Source organism: Suncus etruscus, chromosome 4 (assembly GCF_024139225.1).
Source record: "Suncus etruscus isolate mSunEtr1 chromosome 4, mSunEtr1.pri.cur, whole genome shotgun sequence".
NCBI lineage: Eukaryota > Metazoa > Chordata > Mammalia > Eulipotyphla > Soricidae > Suncus > Suncus etruscus.
In genome coordinates this window covers 30681487-30698098 of record NC_064851.1, presented here as the reverse complement: position 1 = coordinate 30698098, position 16612 = coordinate 30681487, and the positions used below count along the sequence as shown (strand labels likewise).

Genomic DNA, 16612 nt, shown 5'->3' with positions numbered 1-16612 from the left:
TTCATAACAATTAAAAAGTAAAAACTAAAAACACTGAAAAATAAAAAGTAAAAACTAGAGCCAAAGAGATAGTTCAGCAAACTTCTGTTCTGCAGTTCCCCAGGGCTTTCTTGGAGTGGCAGTACAATGGTCAGGGAGCTTGTCTTGCATAAGGTCAACCCAGCTTCAATTCCTGGAATCCCATATGGTCCCCTGAGTCCCCCAGGAGTGATTCCTGAGTGCAGAGCCAGGAATAATCCTGGAACACTGCTGGGTGTGGCTTAAAAAACAAATAAACAGACAAGCAAACAAACATTTTTTTTTTTTGAGCCACACCTGGCAGTGCACAGAAATTGCTCCTGGCAGGCTTGAGGGACCATATGGGATGCTGGGAATCAAACTCGGGCCTGTCTTGGGTAAGCCACATGTAAGGCAATTGTCCTACCCTGTGCTGTCTCTCCCGTAACTAAAATTTTTTTGTTTTGTTTTTTTTTGGGGGGCCACACCCGGCAGTGCTCCGGGGTTACTCCTGGTTATCTGCTCAGAAATAGCTCCTGGCAGGCACGGGGGACCATATGGGACGCAGGGATTCGAACCAAGCACCTTAGGTTCTGGATCGGCTGCTTGCAAGGCAAACACTGCTGTGCTATATCTCGGCCCCTGTAAAAAAAAAAATTTTTTTTGGTTTTTGGGCCACACCCGGCGATGCTCAGGGGTTACTCCTGGCTGTCTGCTCAGAAATAGTTCCTGGCAGGCACGGGGGACCATATGGGACACCAGGATTCGAACCAACCACCTTTGGTCCTGGATCTGCTGCTTGCAAGACAAACACCGCTGTGCTATCTCTCCGGGCCCAGTTACATATCAGTTATATAAAGAATACCCCCTTCACCAGTGCAACATTACCACCACCAATGTCCCCCACGTCCCTTCCCCACCCCTGTATTCGAGACAGGCTTTGCACTTCTCTCACTCATTGACATTGTTATGGTAGTTGTCAGTAGAAGTTATTTCTCTAACTTCACTCACCACTTTGGTGAGCTTCAGACTGTGAGTTGGTCTTTCTGGCCCTCATCTCTATTGTCTCTGGGCATTATTACAATAATGTCTTATTTTTTCTTAAAACCCACCTTAGGTCCTGGATCGGCTACTTGCAAGGCAAACGCCGCTGTGCTATATCTCAGGGCCCCTAAAATTATTATTATTATTTTTTTTATTTTTGGGCCACACCCATTAATGCTCAGGGGTTACTCCTGGCTATGTGCTCAGAAGTTGCTCCTGGCTTGGGGGACCATATGGGACACCGGGGGATCGAACCGCGGTCCGTCCAAGGCTAGCGCAGGCAAGGCAGGCACCTTATCTTTAGCGCCACTGCCCGGCCCCCCTAAAATTATTTTTAACTAACGTGTTTTACAGTTAATTACTTAAAAGAATCCATTTTTTTTTTTAATTTTTGGTTTTTGGATCACACCCCCCAGCGCTCAGGGGTTACTCCTGACTATGCTCAGAAACCACTCCTGGTAGCCTCAGGGGACCATATGGGATGCCGGGATTCGAACCACTGTCCTTCTGCATGCAAAGCAAACGCCTTACCTCCATGCTATCTCTCCGGCCCCCATTTTATTATTTTTTACTAAATTTTATCATTTATTTAACTAATAAGTTTAATTTTAATTTAAGGAGATCATATATGGTGCTAAGAAATGAACCTAGATCGTTTAATTTTTATGTATTTATTTATTTATTTTGGGTTTTGGGCCACATCCGGTGACGCTCAGAAATTGCTCCTGGCTTGGGGGACCATATGGGATGCCGGGGAATCGAACCATGGTCAGTCCTAGATTAGTGTGTGCAAGGCAAACGCCCTATTGCTTGCGCTACCACTCCGGCCCCATAGATCATTTAATTTTAGTTTAATTTTATTTTCCTTAATTTTTTTGGTGATAGCCAGAAGCTGCGCACACGCACACACATGCACGCACATACACACAAATACATATTTTGTGGGGCTCTGCACACATAGGTTTAGCTGTGGTACTCATCAGGGGTTGCACATAAAGCTGAGGCACTTGCACAATCAGCCTCAGTGCTCACTGCTTCAGTGTGGGTGCCTTTACAGATGCTTGCTGGCACTCACCTTCTTAGCTGAGGCCCAGGGTTATGGTTGTGGTTTGCACTCATTTATGTGCTCATCAGAGGTCATACTCCCAGACTGTGGTATTCACACATATATTTAATGGTGATGCTCCCTTTGGAGTAAACACACACACACACACACACACACACACACACACCTTGATTTGGCACATCAGAAAATTGCTTTGATACTGGGAAACACACACAGTAATCCTGAAAGACTCAAATAGCAGAGCTGCCAGGATCACACTTTGTAAATAAAGGACTTATGCCATGTGAGGATTTAAAGTTGCAATCCTTTACGTATTTGCAAGGCAAGTACTGTAAGCCAGTCAGTATTTTTCAAATGATTTATAACAATAAGCACTTGTCCTGTGTAGGATTTACAACCTGGCAGCTATTATATTTTGTTTTATTTTGATTTTTTTGGCTATACTGGGCAGTTCTCTGGAACTACCCCTGGCTCTCTGCTCAAGGGTCACACCTTGCGATGTTTGAGGAACCATATATGGTACTGGGGATTTCTTTTTTTTTTTTTTTTTGGTTTTTGGGCCACACCCGGTAAAGCTCAGGGGTTACTCCCGGCTATGCACTCAGAAGTCGCTCCTGGCTTGGGGGACCATATGGGACACCAGGGGATCGAACCGCGGTCCGTCCAAGGCTAGCGCAGGCAAGGCAGGCACCTTACCTCTAGCGCCACCGCCCGGCCCCAGTGCTGGGGATTTCAGTGGGGGGTCAGCTGCATTCAAGGCAAGTAATTCCTTTACTATCTCTCAGGCCCCTGGATCAGCAGTTGTAACCCAGTTAAAAGCAGTGGCTTTTAACTTCTGTTGTCTAGCACTGGTTCATGGACAGTTATTGAAGCCACTGTGCTGTTCCACTGAAACGGAATTTTTTTTTAATTTGGCAATCATTTGTTTCATTAATTTTTAATATGTATTATACATTAAACATATGTGCTATATGTAAAATATAGTATTTTATATCTGTATATATAAAACATGTTTTCTTTCATATTTCAAATGTCTACTATTTGTTGACTTTACAATTTTGTGTGTTTTTTTTTTCTTTTGGGGGATCATGTGGCACTGGAAATGGAACCTAGGCCTTCTCCATGAAAAACATGTGCTCAGCCCATTGAACTATCTCTCCAGTCTGACTTTTCATCTCTTAAATGTATATTTTGATTAGAGGAGGGTTTTTTTTTGGGAGGGGGGGACACGGTGATGCTTAGGGGTTGCTCCTGGCTATGTGCTCAGAAATTTCTCCTGGCTTGGGGGACGATATGGGATGCTAGGGATTGAACTGCGTTCCGTCCTAGGTTAGCGTATGCAAGACAAATGCCCTACTGTTTGCGCCACCATTCCGGCCCCAATAGAGGAGTTTTTAATATGTAGTATTATAGAGGATAAAATTTTTGGCAGAAAAATTAGCTGGGTTTTGTTTTGTTTTGTTTTTGCTACACCAGTGGTTCTCAGGGGCTCTGCAGGCTTCAGGGCCTGGGGAACCAAGTAGTTCTAGAGACTGAAACTGGGACTCTGGCATGCGAAGCATGCAGTCTAGTCTTGAGCATCTCTGGCCCAAAAACATTGCTTAACAGATTTCATGATCGTTATCTTATCACTTTACAAAAGTGCATAAATATTTAAAAGATTTAGTTATTTGTTTTTTAAAATAATAATGTTGCTTGCATCATTGAATACAAAATGAAATATTTCAAAATCTGTTGAAAATGATCTAAGAAGTGGTAGCTCTATAGGCATTATCTAAATTGTGAAACTTCTGTATTGTTTGCTAATCTTAGGAAATTGTCCACTTATGGTGCATACTGAAGACTTATGTCAACTCCTATAAATCTATAAATAATGTTGTCAAAGGTGTATTTTCTTGTTTGTTTATTTTTGTTTTGGGGTCACACCCAGCAGCGCTCAGGGGTTACTCCTGGTTCTACACTCAGAAATAGCTCTGGGCAGCCCCGGGGGGTGGGGGGGAACCATATGGGATGCTGGGATTCGAAACACCGTCTGTCCTGGATCAACTACATGCAAGGCAAACACCCTACTTCTGTGCTATCTCTTCAGTCCAAAGGTTTATCTCTTTAATTTTTCCATTTGTTTGTGTTTGGGCCACACTTAGTAATGCTCATGAGTTACTTATGGTTCTGCATTCAGGAATCAATCCTGCTGGTACTCTGGAATAAATAAATAAGATGCCAGGGATCAAACCTAGGATGACCATATACAAGGCAAGTACATGTTTTACTATCATCAGGCCTCTCATTTCTTTTTTTTTTTTCTTTCTTTTTTTGGTTGTTGGGTCACACCTGCAAGTGCTCAGGGGTAACTCCTGGCTCTATGCTCAGAAATCGCTCCTGGCAGGCTCTGGAGACTATATGGGATGCTGGGATCGGAACCACCGATCTTCTGCATACAAGGCAAATATGCCTTACCTCCATGCTATCTCTCTAGCCCCAGGTCTCTCATTTCTTTATCCTGGGCCTGAGATAACTCAGTAGTAGGGCATTTGCCTTGCATGCAGCTAACTCGGGAGGGACCAGGTTTGATTCTCTGCATCCCATATTATCCCCCAGCTTGCCAAGGATGATTTCTGAGTGCAGAGCCAGGAGTAACCACTGAGCACAGCTGGGTGTGGCCCAGAAACCAATCAATCAATCAATAAAATAAAGTTTAAAAAAATATACACCCGGGCCCGGAGAGATAGCACAGCGGCATTTGCCTTGTAAGCAGCGGATTCAGGACCAAAGGTGGTTGGTTCGAATCCTGGTGTCCCATATGGTCCCCCGTGCCTGCCAGGAGCTATTTCTGAGCAGACAGCCAGGAGTAACCCCTGAGCACCGCCGGGTGTGGCCCATAAACCAAAACCAAAACCAAAAAAAAAAAAAAAAACAAACAAACACCCACCTCCCAAATTTGTACTCTTTTTAACTTGTTCCTGATGAGGTGAAAATATTTGGAGAACAAGTGAGTACATATGGCCATTTTGGAAACTAAAACGTTAGAGGGTTTCAAAATAAAACTAGCAATTTTAACTATTAGTATGAATTTAACTATTTATTTTTATGCCAAATCAATAAATTTTAAGTTGTGAAGGCGGTTTCTTTCAGTGCTGTGGCACTGAGCATATATTAAGGTTTCAATATATTTTTTTAATTTGGCCATTTTGATTTTTGGCCTAGGGTAAAAAATGGGAGAGAGGACTTTCTATTTTGCAGAGATGAAAAAGGAAGCACAATTACTTGATAAAGTAGCTCCAAGACGACTAAAGAGGTAGTATAGAAGATAAGGCACTCACCTTGTTTATGTCTGACTCAGGTTCAATCTCTGGTATCCCATAAGGTCCTCCAAGCACCCTGAGCTTCTCTGGGTGTGACTCAAAACCAAACAAAATCCTGGGCTACTTACAAGGTTGTGTCTTCTCCACAATACTACCTTTCTGGTCCAGGGAGTCTACCATTGGGGCTGGAGTGGTGGCGAAAGCGATAAGGCGTGTGCTAGCTTGCCTGTGCTAGCCTAGGATGGACCTTGGTTGGATCCCCTGGCGTCTCTTATGGTCCCCCAATCCAAGAGCGATTTCTGAGCGCATAGCCAGGAGTAACCCCTGAGCGTCACCGAGTGTGACCTAAAAACAGAAAACAGAAAACAAACAAAAAAAAGTAGCTCCAAGACGCTGGGAGAATAAAAGAGAAGCTGAAGAAATGCAGTTTTGAATCAAAGTTCCTAATATCTAGGCTTTTTTTGTTGTTGTTGTTGTTGTAGTTGTTGTTGTTGTTGTTTTTGGGTCACACCCAGCAGTGCTCAGGGGCTACTCCTGGCTCTATGCTCAGAAATCGCTCCTGGCAGGGTTGGGGGACCATATGAGATTCCAGAATTTGAACCACCATCCTCCTGCGCCTAAGGCAAACGCCTTATCGCTGTGCTATTTCTCCGGCAGCATATCTAGGCTTTTTATTTTGTTTTGTTTTGTTTTTGGTTACTCCTGGCTCACGGGTTACTCCTGGCTCTGAGCTCAGAAATATCTCCTGGCAGGCTTGGGAAACCATATGGGATGCTGGGATTCAAATCAACATTGGTCCTGGGTTGGCTGCTTGCAAGGTAAATGCCCTACCTCTGTGCTATCGCTCTGTCCCCTAATATCTAGTTTTGTTTTGTTTTCTTTTTTTGGTTTTTGGGTCACACACGGCAGTGCTCAGGGGTCATTCCTGGGTCTACGCTCAGAAATCCCTCCTGGCAGGCTCGGGGGACCATATGGGATGTTGGAATTCGAACCACCGACCTTCTGCATGCAAGGCAAATGCCTCACCTTTATGCTATCTTTCCGGCCCCAATATCTAGTTTATTTTTTATTTATTTATTTATTTATTGGGCCACACCCAGCGTTGCTCAGGAGTTACTCCTGGCTGTCTGCTCAGAAATAGCTCCTGGCAGGCACGGGGGACCACATGGGATTCGAAACAACCACCTTTGGTCCTGGATCGGCTGCTTGCAAGGCAAACGCCGCTGTGCTATCTCTCCGGGCCCAATATCTAGTTTCTTTTAAAGTTGTGAAACTCAACCACTTACGGGGTCTGAACGTAGAGACATGTAAAAAATTGGCAACAGTAAAAAGGCTTCTGGATGGGCAACAGGCACGTTAAAAAAAAAGCCAACTGTGTAATGAACCACAGATGTTTCTTTTTTTCTTCTTCTTCTTCTTCTTCTTCTTCTTCTTCTTCTTCTTCTTCTTCTTCTTCTTCTTCTTCTTCTTCTTCTTCTTCTTCCTTCTTCTTCTTCTTCTTCTTCTTCTTCTTTCTTCTTCTTCTTTCTTCTTCTTTCTTCCTCCTTCTTTCTTCTTCTTTCTTCTTTCTTCCTCCTTCTTCCTCCTTCTTCCTCCTCCTTCTTCCTTCCTTCTTCTTTCTTCTTCTTCTTCTTCTTCTTCTTCTTCTTCTTCTTCTTCTTCTTCTTCTTCTTCTTCTTCTTCTTCTTCTTCTTCTTCTTCTTCTTCTTCTTATTTCTTCTTCTTCTTCTTCTTCTTCTTCTTCTTCTTCTTCTTCTTCTTTTAAACCACAGATGTTTCTGCTATCTCTAAACCAAGCTGAAGTTTTCTAACCCAAGTGAAAAGGGTTTCCCGAGTGAAGTTTAAGAAGCCCTGGGACAAGCTGAAAACCAGGTGTCCCCAAGCAGCTAGGTTTAATGCAGACACACATGTTAATGGTTGTAATGTGATTATGGGAGTGTGTGTGTGTGTGTGTGTGTGTGTGTTGGCAGACACACATGCTAATGGTTGTAATGTGATTATGGTGTGTGTGTGTGTGTTGTCCCCAAGCAGCTAGGTTTAATGCAGACACAACTTGCTAATGGTTGTAATGTGAGCATGGTGTGTGTGTGTGTGTGTGTGTGTGTGTGTGTGTGCGCGCGCGCGCGCGTGTGCAAATCCTAGAAATGCTTTTGCACACACCAGCCAGGCAGCCAGCCGCCTCTCTCCGCCTTTCCAGCCAGCCCCAGCAGCAGGCAGGGCCAGGGCCGGGCCACCGCCGAGGCCACACCCGGGGGCCGGTCCAGGCGCTCGAGGCCGCCCCTTCCCTCCTCTCTCCTCCCTCCCGCGGCGACCAGCCAGCGCGAGCGGGCTGGAAACCCGGGGCGGCCCGGGAGCCACCGGAAGGAGCCGGGGCGGCTGCGGGAAGTGGCCGGGCGGGAGGCGGGGACCTTGCGGGCGGCGCTGCGGCGGGGCTCGGCTGGCGGGGCTGGGCGGGCGTTGCGTTCGGATGGCGACGTCGCGGACTGGGGCGGCCTGGGCCCGGGGCCGGCGCGGCGAGTCGCGGGGACGTGCAGCGGCCGCGAGGCGCCGCTGACCTGGCCGCGCGCGGAGATCGGAGGCCTAGGAGGTGAGCGCGGGCCCGGGCCTGCTTGCCTCCCGGAGGCCGCGCGCGGTGCGGCGCTTTGCGGAGACCGACGGTGGCCGTGGCCGGAGGACGGGGGGTCGGCCGTGGGTGGGAAAAAGGGGTCTCCTGAGGTCGCTCCCCTGAACCCCAATTGCTTTCGCCGGGGCGCTTGCACCCGGGAACCCCGCTGCGCGCCGCCTCCTTGGGGTTCTGCTTTCGCTTTGCGGCGCCTTTCGGGCGATCCGTGTCTCGGAGCCCCGTTAATTGTTTGCTGTCCAGGACTCGATCGTGTCTCTTGGCATCCCAGGCCTGGGCGTGCTTTTTAGGGTGCTTTTGTGCATGCAGCCCCCCTTTCTATGGGAAGGGTCTCTGCTGCTCTCTACATCAGTTCTTTTTAAACCCCCACTTAGTTTCCTTATTTACTTATATATTTATTTATTGATTTTGGTTTTTGGGTCACACCCGGCAGTGCTTAGAGGTTCCGCCTGGCTCTGCGCTCAGACATTGACCCTAGCAGGCACTGGGGAGACCCTATGGGATGCTGGGATTCGAACCATCGTCCATCCTAGGTCCTAGGGCTGGCTGCATGCATGCATGCAAGGCAAACGTCCTACTGCTGTGCTCTCTCTCCTTCTCAGGCCCCTAATTTCCATGATAAATTATAATTTAATTTATAATTCTTATAAATTATAGATTCATTTATAATTAAGTTTTCATGTGATGTCTCAGATATTTGCTCTGAGCTTTCCCGTCCCACCACCCATCGTTGCCCTTCGTTGGCTAATTTGGCAGGTTTGCAAGTTGATCTGTTGGCATGAACCTTCTAGGTTTCATGACACTCGAGTTTGAGGATTTTTCGCTCTTCCCCCATTCACAATTCAAGTCGTGGCAGATTCAGCTTGGCAGGGAGCTTTGATAGATTTTGATCCAAGGATATGCATCTTATTTAGGAGATCTCTAGACTTTTTGGCTTAAAGTATAGAATGGAAGACTTTTAAAATTTAATCCGATTATTTTTTTTTCCCCTTGGAGGAAAAACCTGTTTGCAAACACCACCGAGATTGTCCCAGTTCTGTTTTTTTTGTTTCGAGACTCGTGATCATCTGCCAAGATTAAATCAGATCAAAGAGTGATCGCCACCTAATATAAACATATTGCGAGTGAATTTTTGCAGTTTATGAAAATAAGGGGAAAAGTTAGGGATCTGACTGAAAGACTGGACTAATTTTAAAGATAGTCACACTGTGTTGGGAGCTAAATTTTTTTTCCCATTAATTTTGACATGATTGAAAATCAAAGGGCACCACAGAATGTTTGACCTGCCAGATGCAGGAGAAATGATCTGTTAAAGATGTTTTATTATCTTGTCTATAGCCAATTTTCACTTTTTTGTTTGTGTTTGTGCCTTGTCTAACATAATCAATAAGCGAATAACACTGCATTGAATGTTATTTGGTTCTAGTAAATACATCAAATATTAGAAATTAGGGGTTGCAGTAATTCTCATATGTATGTTTTTGTGAGAGCTTTATTCAGTGACCTTTCACACATCTGATCTTATTAGAGTCTGATGCCAGATCTTGAGTTAGGAGTGCTAAGAAATAAAGTCTTTCCCCATGACAGAAGCATTTCAAGATTGTGTAAGGACCAGAATTTCTTTAAAGCCTGACATAATCTTGCTGAAGTAACCTTTGACATAATGGAATTCAAATATATCGGAACACGATTATATAAACATAATGGCAGGCTGAATTATCAGCAAGAAAAAGATGTTGAAAGATTTTTTTTTTGGGTGTCAAATATGAAACTTCTTTATCTCTTAAAAAGGTTTTTTCCCTTGGTTACACCATCCCTGCAGCTTTGTCTGTTCTTAAGTAAGAATAACAACTGCAGGCTGCTTGCGGTACTTCGGACCTAACTACTGGCTTTGTGCTCAGGGATAACTTCTGACTCAGTGTTATAGGTTGAATCCATATTGACTAAGTAAGTCAAGCTCCCAACCTGCTGCACTGTTGCTGTGACCCCCTCCCTTTTTTTTTGGTCCTTTGATCGCCACCTATGCTGTATACTGAAAAAAAGATTATATAGCCTTTTCTATTTTTTTTTTTTTTTTTGCGGCAGGGTGTGGGGGTGGGGGAGAAGATGGCAAAACCTGTGATGCTCAGGGGTTATTCCTGGCTCTGCATTCAAGAATTATTCCTGGTGGGCCTGAATATGAGATGCTGTGTGTCGAATGGATTGGTGATGTGCAAGACAAGTACTCTACCCGCTGTACCATCTCTTCAGCCTCAGATAGCATCTTTTTTTAGTGTAATTTTAAAACTTTTAAAAAGAATGTATACATGTGATTGCAGAGGCAATCACATTTGATAGAGGACAGCATTGATAAAATCTCAAAGATGAGAACAATTAGTTCAATTATCTTAGGAAAAAAAGCAATGATCTTACAGAATGTAGCACGGGGATTTTTTGTTTTGTTTTGTTCATTTTGATGCCACAACCAGTGGTGCTCAGGACTTAATCCTGCTTCTGCATTCAGGAATCACTTTTTTTTTAGTTTTTGGGTCACACCAGGTGACACCCAGGGGTTACTCCTGGCTATGCGCTCGGAAATTGCTCCTGGCTTGGGTGGGACCATATGGGGCGCCGGGGAATCAAACCATGGTCGGTCCTATGTTAGTGCATGCAAGTCAGATGCTTTACCACTTGCATCACAGCTCCTGCCCTTCAGGAATCACTTCTGGAGATGCTCAGGGGACTGTGTGAGTGCCAGGGATAGACTCTGGGTCAGAGCCTTAGGAAAGGCAAGCATCCTATGCCTGTACTATCATTCTGGCCCTGGAGTTGATATTTAAAGAAGAATATATATTTGAAAGGAAATAGCCTTCAAAAGTGACTTTAGAAGATGAGTCACTATCTGTGAGACTATCCTGGAAAGCCCTTTGGAAGAATGAAAAGAAGGAAACATTTTTTAATACAGTTTGTATCGGAGTGATAATATCACTTGTAGGGCATTTGCCTTGCACATGACTGACCAAGGGGTTTGATCCCCAAGCATTCCAGATGGTCCCCTGAGCCTGCCAGCAATGATCCCTGCCTGCAGAGGCAGGAATAAGCCATAAGCACTGCTGGTTATGATCCCCAAAACAAAAACAAAACAGAATTTAGTCTAATTTGTAATGAAATCAGGAAGGTTTTTTTCTTTTTGGGCGTTGTTGGTGCCCAGGGGTTACATCTGGCTCAGAAAATCGCTCCTGGCAGGCTTGAAGGACCACATAGGATGCTGGGAATAGAACCTAGGTCTGTCCTGAATTGGCCTTATTGCAAGGCAAATTCCCTACAGCTGTGCCATCTCTTCAGCCCTGGAGGTTTTTTTCTTAACACCCACACATAATTAAGTACTATTGAATATTAGCAGGAATTTAGGTATGGGAAACATTACAGGATTTGGTCTAGGTCAGTAGTGGGCAACCTTTTTTTCAACTGAGCCAAATCTCGCCAAAACCATGATTGGAATTTATTTTGAGAGCCACACAGGGCGTGCACTGACAGAGGCTAGGAGCAGAGTCCTGACTCCTGGAGTGGCCATCCCGAACACAGAAGAGCCGCATTACAAAGTGTAAAGAGCCACATGTGGCTCAGGAGCTACAGCTTGCCGACCACTGTTCTAGGTTGATATGGTGTTTTATCTTCTGTGGGGTTGGGATTGGCCCACACCCGGCAGCCCTTTTGGGTTACTTTTGGCTCTGAGTTCAGAAATCACCCTTGGCAGGCTTGGGGACCATATGGGATGCCAGAAATCAAACCCTGGTCTGCCCTGCATCGGCTGTGTGCAAGGCAAAAGCCCTACCACTGTGCTATCTCTCCAGTCCTTGTAGATAGGGTATTTGAGATGAGTGAGGTTTTCCATGGCAAATACTGCAGGCCATTTTTAAAATGAATCAATTATTGGGTTCTTAGAAAGGTCTACGTTACCTTTGAGAAAGGATCCAGTAGAGCCATTTAGTTGATAGTTGTGATTTGATAGTAACATGAGATGAAGAAGGCAAATTCTTCAATTGGAGATCAGAAAAGTTGCCTGGTCCAACTAACTGCAGGGTGATTTATTTGGTAGGGGTGGGAGTGGGATGTGAGATTCAGAAACTATTTGGGTGGTTTTGAAATAATGTTAGTTGTCGACAGCATCTCTTTTGTGATATTGTAGTTTTTCTGAGATTAGGAAAGGACACCTTGAGCTAAGAGCATGGGAATAGGTAAGCTACCAGGAAGTACATGGGATGGAGTCATAAAGAATTAGGGAAGAGAAAAAATCCAGTAGTGAAAAGGCAGTTTTGAGGACTTAATCCTGGATTAAGATCTAGGGTTTTTTTGAGAATTGCCTCAGAAGTGTCCTCTCAGATTGAAGGCTAGTCGGAGGGGTTTTTCTACCTACTTCCAGTCAGTCCTAATTGATTAAGATTGTTTTTTAAATCAACTCAGGCAGTTCCAAGTTTCCTTGGCTGGGGTTAAGCTAGCTCCTGAGGTACTTGGAGAATTTAAGGCAGAGAAGCAGTTGAAGGGAAAACTGAATGTTCTTTTTTTTTTTTTTTTTTTTGGTTTTGGGCCACACCCGGTAACGCTCAGGGGTTACTCCTGGCTATGTGCTCAGAAGTTGCTCCTGGCTTGGGGGACCATATGGGACGCCGGGGGATCGAACCGCGGTCCGGTCCGTCCAAGGCTAGCGCAGGCAAGGCAGGCACCTTACCTTCAGCGCCACCGCCCGGCCCCAAAACTGAATGTTCTTGGAAACATTTCATTACTAGCTACGAACAGACTAAGATAAGAACTGTCTCAGCTTATGGGTATTTTCATTAATCACCTAAATTATTTAAGAATTCATACTGTTAAATATGAATTTAATTTAAAAAGAAATAGGGTAAAAGAAAAAGCCTAATTTAGGCAAGGGCTGAGAAAGATTGTGCCTTGAAGAAAAGTAGTGAAAATGGAAGCATGCAGTAGAACTTGGTCACTGATAGGATATAGGTGATGAATAGGGAACGGTCTAAGATGTGCTAATCTAAGGTTTTTGAAGTCAGAAAATTTGTGAGTGAGATAAGCAGAAACTTAGGGACTCTTGATTAGTTTTGTCAGGAGAATAAAGGAATTGCAGGGTATTAGAGTATGGATGAAGTAGAATGTCATTCATTTGGTAAATTTGAGATTGCAACAATGCTGCTACCCTATTCAATTTATAATTTGTCTGTATTTAATTGCAAGTCTTTAATTAGTTTTTGTATATCCACATCCTCACACAATCCTCAGATATAGTAATGAACTTAAATATGGTACTGGATGCTGCATAAAATGAGGCCCTTACTACCTTCCCTCTGCCCTCAACTCTTCCCCTTCCTTCCCTTCCCTTTCCTTTTTCATTTTTCCACTTTCTTCCCTTCTCTCCTTCTCTCATTTCTTTTTTTCTTTCTTTTTGTTTCTTGGCCACACCCGTTGACGCTGAGGGGTTACTCTTGGCTTGGGTTACTCTTGGCTATGCACTCAGAATTCGCTTCTGGCTTGGGGGATATGGAATGTTGGGGATCGAACCGCAGTCCGTCCTAGGTTAGCGCAAGCAAGGCAAATTCCCTACCACTTGCGCCACCACTCCAGCCCCTTCTCTCATTTCTTTTTTTGTTTTTTGTTTTTTTTTTGGTCACACCTGGCAGTGCTCAGGGGTTATTCCTGGCTCTCTGCTCAGAAATTGCTCTGGCAGGCGCCAGGGGACCATTTGGGATGCCAGGATTTGAGCCACCGTCCTTTTGCATGCAAGGCAAATGCCCTACCTCCATGCTATCTCTCCGGCCCCTGTTCCTTCTCTCCTTTCTTTCTTTCTTCCTTCCTCCCTTCTTTCCCCCTCTCTCCCTCCTTCTGAATCATATCCTTGACCTCCTAAATTTCTTTTTCTATGTTATGGTTTTAGTGAAAAAAAAAAACAACGTTTTTGTTTGTTTTTAGCTCACACCTGGTGGTGTTTGTTACTACTGCTTGAGCTCAAGAGTCACTCCTGGCGGGGCATGAGGGACCATGTGGGATTCTGGGGATCGAATGTGGTTGTTCATAGTTGTTTGTGGCTACCTGCTTGCTGTATTATCACTCTGGCCCATTATTAAGGTTATTTCTAATTAAATAAATTAGGGGCCAATCACAAAAAAACCCTACTATTTATTTATGAAGTTCCTGGAATGGTCCTGTTTTAGACAGAAATACTATGGTGATTGCCAGAGATTGGTGGAAGGAGGGAGGAATGAAGAGTTTAGTTCTCTTTCTTTTTTATTTTGTTTTATTTTAAGTTTTTTTAAATTTTTTTATTTTTATCTTTAAGTTTCTCTTTAATGGTTATGGAAAGAAGAATTTTGTAAATTGTTTATGCAATAGTATAAATAGTAGCAATAGTAGTAATACTTCATATTACTAAATTGTACATTTGGGGCTGGGGCTATAGCACAAAGGTAGGGTGTTTGCCAAGTACATGACTGAACTGGGTTCGATCCCCAGCATTCCGTATGGTCCCCCAGCCTGCCAGGAGTGATTTCTGAGCACAGAGCCAGTAGTAATCCCTGAACGCTGCTAGGTATGGCCTCCCCCAGTAACTAAATAACTAACTAAATAAAATAAACTGTACACTTAACATGGTTTTGATAATAAAATTTTTAGGTGTATTTTAACTCAATTAAAAACAAGTTTGGGGCTAGAGAGGTACAGAGATTAAGGCACTTGCCTTGCATGTAGTCATTGTTAATTTTATCCCTATATACCTTATGTATTGCTAGGAGTGATCCTTGATCCTTGAGCCAGAAGTAAGCTCTGAATACAGTTGGGTTTGCCCCTACACCCACCCTCCAAAAAACAAAATTAAAACAAGGGCCAGAGCAATAGTAATAGTGGACCTGGCAGCTCTGGTAGCTGAACCCAGGTTTGATCTTCAGCACCACATATAGTTCTCTGAACCTGCCATCAGAGATTCCTGAGCACAGAGCTATGTGTGGCCGCAAAACAAAACAAAAATTAAAAAATTTTGGATCTCTTTCTGGGAGAAATGGCACATTTGATGATGCTTGTGGGCTCTTCCTTATGCCTTGCTGGGGGCCACTCCTGCTAGTACTGGGGTTGGAAACCTGGGATCCTGAATGTAAAGCACGGTTTGAACTGTCTTCCTAGAAGAAATTCTAGGTCTTTCTTTTTTTCTTTCTTTTTTATTTTATTTTATTTTGGGCCACACCTAACGATGTTTAGGGTTTACTGTGGCTTTGCTCAGGGATCACTCCTGGTAGGCTAAGGGTATCATGGTAGAAAAGTATTGAACACTGGTTGGTTACATGTAAGACAAGTACTCTTCTGCTGTACTATGTCTATGGCCATTAATTTCTTTATGTATCTTTTATACTATTGGATTTCAACATTGTAGTGTTTTTTTTTCCCCGCCACACCCGTTTGATGCTCAGGGGTTATTCCTGGCTAAGCGCTCAGAAATTGCCCCTGGCTTCGGAGGACCATATGGGACGCTGGGGGATCGAACCTCGGTCCTTCCTTGGCTAGCGCTTGCAAGGCAGACACCTTACCTCTAGTGCCACCTCACCGGCCCCATGGGTTTTTTTTTTAAAAACCATGTTAGGTACTCGGTATTTTTCCATTCATTTAAATGCCCTTCAGCAGTGTTTTGTGGGACACAAGAAATTTCATGAGAACAGTTTGACCCTGTATTTGAGGTTTTTTTGTTTGTTTGTCTTTGGTTTTTGGGCCACACATGGTGATACTACTCTGGGGTAACTCTTGGTTCTGTGCTCCAGAGTTACTTCTGGAGGTGCTGGAAGGAGTGTGATGCCAGGGATTGAATCCTGGTGCTTCCCATGCAAGGCAAGTCCTTACCCATTATACTATCTCTCCAGCCAGATAGTACTCTGCTGACTAGTCTGTTCTCGCTGTATTTGGGGAAACCTTATAATGCTTATCCACCTAGCTGGCAGTGCTGGGGCCTGAGCAGTGGAGCTGCTTGGATTCTGTATGTAATCTTGGGGTTCTGGGGTCCACTAGGGCCACTATTGGTGGTACTAGAGATGGTGCCTCTAGCCACTGTGATATATTTTCTTTTTTTTTTTTTTTTTTTTTTTTTGGTTTTTGGGCCACACCCATTTGACGCTCAGGGGTTACTCCTGGCTATGTGCTCAGAAATCGCCCCTGGCTTGGGGGGACCATATGGGACGCCGGGGGATCGAACCGCGGTCCTTCCTTGGCTAGCGCTTGCAAGGCAGACACCTTACCTCCAGCGCCACCTACCCGGCCCCACTGTGATATATTTTCACCCTTTCCTTGATATTTTGAAGTTTTTATCTTTCTCTTAACCCGATGAAACACAAGAAGATCTAAGTCTGCTTTGACATTTTTAATTACAGTTGAATAATGTTTTGTTAATCATAATTTTATTGTTAGATCTAGGAGGAATAGGAAATCTCAGCTCACTTTGAATGAAAAGTTATTGGGTGACCTACTTTTTTTTTTTTTTCATGAAAGCTGCAGATTTCAAAAAAAAAATCTGTCAGCCTCTTAAAATGAAGCTGAATTTCTAACAGTTAATTCTTCTGCTTAGAG

At 44.1% G+C, this 16612-nt stretch overlaps 1 protein-coding gene across 2 annotated transcripts in view; it reads left to right on the top strand.

Annotated features, from left to right (window-relative positions):
- The first annotated feature begins 7769 nt into the window (after nucleotides 1-7769).
- The window catches only part of USP33 (ubiquitin specific peptidase 33), a 60773-nt gene continuing 51930 nt past the window's right edge, over nucleotides 7770-16612 (top strand). For both annotated transcript variants that reach the window (XM_049771468.1, XM_049771467.1), the window contains exon 1: nucleotides 7770-7996. The gene's annotated coding sequence lies outside the window, so the exon portion shown is untranslated. The remainder of the gene's footprint in view (nucleotides 7997-16612) is intronic.